This window comes from Schistocerca serialis, chromosome 5 (genome assembly GCF_023864345.2).
Source record: "Schistocerca serialis cubense isolate TAMUIC-IGC-003099 chromosome 5, iqSchSeri2.2, whole genome shotgun sequence".
In the NCBI taxonomy this organism is placed as follows: domain Eukaryota; kingdom Metazoa; phylum Arthropoda; class Insecta; order Orthoptera; family Acrididae; genus Schistocerca; species Schistocerca serialis.
In genome coordinates this window covers 270240349-270242826 of record NC_064642.1, presented here as the reverse complement: position 1 = coordinate 270242826, position 2478 = coordinate 270240349, and the positions used below count along the sequence as shown (strand labels likewise).

Below are 2478 nucleotides of genomic sequence, written 5' to 3'. Positions count from 1 at the left end.
ACGCACTGAAATACACTCCTTTCTATGTCACTTCATTAGCAATGTAATAAACATTCAATATACACATCTATGGATTTAATGTGAGATGTGAATGTTTATGCTTTTTACTTCTCAACAATAATTTTATTCATGTGACTGTGGCATATTTCCTTGTTAATTGATTTTAGATATTGCATTATATACATGACAGACAATTGTGTTTCATACCAAACTGGTTTACTTTGTTCTTATGCGTAATATTGTAATTTTCAAACTTTTGCTGCATGTTGTACTCAATGCAATGAAGTATTTCACACGTATATGGGGTAATTGCCTCACCTAGTGGGCACTTACATGAGCCTGAACTACAGTCCTGTCATGTATTTTGACATCCTGGTAATAAGCAGATGTGAATTTGTCAGTATATTGTATTTTTAAAAAGTTATATTATACGTTAGATGTTTTCATAATGATCGATTGTAAATCATGTTTTCTTTTTCTTGGATTGTAATAACTTTACTGTGGCACCATATGTTTGCTGTGGTTCTACAAGTAACCTTAACGCCGTCTCTGTATTTCGGTTAAATGAGTCATAATATTTCATTGATAGGTGTTGATGCGTATCATAATATGCCCTGCAATATGATATTCGACGGTACAATGATATACGAAACGTAAAAGTCCTACTGTTTCTTGATTTGTAAGTCCTCATTTACGATTGGCTTCATGTATGATGTTTCAGTACTTAACGACTATGGATCGTGTCTTTTTCATCAATGATTTGCATTGTTCCTTTCTGTCTATTCCTTTCTGTCTATTTGGTATAGTCCCTGGATTATGGTTAAAAACCGAAACCGACCGAAATAAATGTGTAAAATTCAATACAGAAAAGTTAATACGCATTTCTTAAAATATATGCATTTTTAGATTGTCGCTTGAAAATGTTAGCATAATATGTAGTGTAAGATTCCACAACCGACTTTCGCTACAATATAGTTTCTTATCATTAGTAATAGTTAAAGTTAAACATTGATTGCCACTTTACTGCAATATTAATACTGATACGTGATTGGAGTGTCGTTGTGATGACATAATCTTGCGCAGTGGTGTCTCGACATCATCTGACGGTGGATTAAAACAGGATAACTATAACGTATTACAGCGTTATTTGTAGTGAACACCACATTAAGTGTAGGGGCAGGTAAACAAAATTAAAAATGTCTGCTGGTTTTCATGAAAATCCCTTCGGGTAGCAAACAAAACCTTTTGCGGACCCAGCATTTCAACAAGTGACCGGTAATACAAGCAGTGTACAGAGAGGTCTTGTTGAAGATTATAATCCATTCGCCGACCAAAGAGAGATCAGAGATTTCCTGCAGTACGAGGTGCAGCGAACCCTCCGCCATACCTAAATGCCAGTGTAACACAACCAGCAGCCAACCATCATGCAGCCAACACATGAGGATCCACCCCCAATATATACTCGAAGTGGTCAGTGAAATCAGCAGCAATATCCACAGATAACAACACCAAAATTCCAGGGTAGACAAGAACAACTTGAAAGAAGAGCCCAGGGCTTGGCCCGCAGAGAAGAGGTGTTGAAGAATGCACCAAACAACGCTCGTCGTAACAGTTGGCCACCTCTACCAGAGAAGTTCTGTTTCCACCAAGATATTATTGCTGACATACCACTTGAGTTCCAGAAGATTGTTCGTTACCTGTATTATCTTTGTATGTTTCACGCATGTATAATGCTGCTAAATGTGTTTGGTGACCTGCTGCTAATTTTTAGTGTGGTTGACTTCACAACATTTGGTTTGGGACTGCTGTATCTATTTCTGTTCACACCATTCTCACTCCTATGCTGGTGCAGACCAACTTATAAGCGCTTCAGGAGTGATAACTCTTTGAACTTCACGGTATTTTTCTTCGTTTTCTTTTTTCAATTTAATGTAATTGTAATACAAGCAATTGGCATCCGTGGATCAGGTAGTTGTGGGATCCTCCTTGCTATACAGCAGCTTAGTAGTGGTGGAGCAGATGTTGCAGTGGGTGTGATATTGTTACTTATTGCTATTGGTTTTGAGAGTTCACTTCGGTGTTCAGACACAATGAACATGTTCAGAATGCTACAAACAGTGCTGCTGCTGCCACCGTCTGTACCCATATGAACCACAGCAACAGCCGTTACTGAATGAAGACTGACAAAGGAATGTATGCCGTTCAAACTGTCCTTGTAGTAGACCAAATGTACACCTTTCTACCTTATCTTGATGTACGGAAAAAATCAAATTCTCTTGAGCTTCCTTGGTTGTACTTCAGTGACTCAAAGTGTGTTCAGTTGACTTTACACAATTTTTTATGCGTATATTCGTGAAAATGTGTACTTACATACAGAGGTTTATCAGCTGTTTCTTCACACAGTTTTTGTATTGAATTTTGTTATTGAAAGCACGTTTTAATAATGAAATTATTGTGAAGTCTGTGCTTACTAATTGT

The 2478-nt window shown here is 37.3% G+C and overlaps 1 pseudogene; it reads left to right on the top strand.

Moving 5' to 3' along the window:
• The first annotated feature begins 1196 nt into the window (after positions 1-1196).
• Positions 1197-2173, top strand: LOC126481896 (secretory carrier-associated membrane protein 1-like; annotated as a pseudogene).
• Positions 2174-2478: the final 305 nt, after the last annotated feature.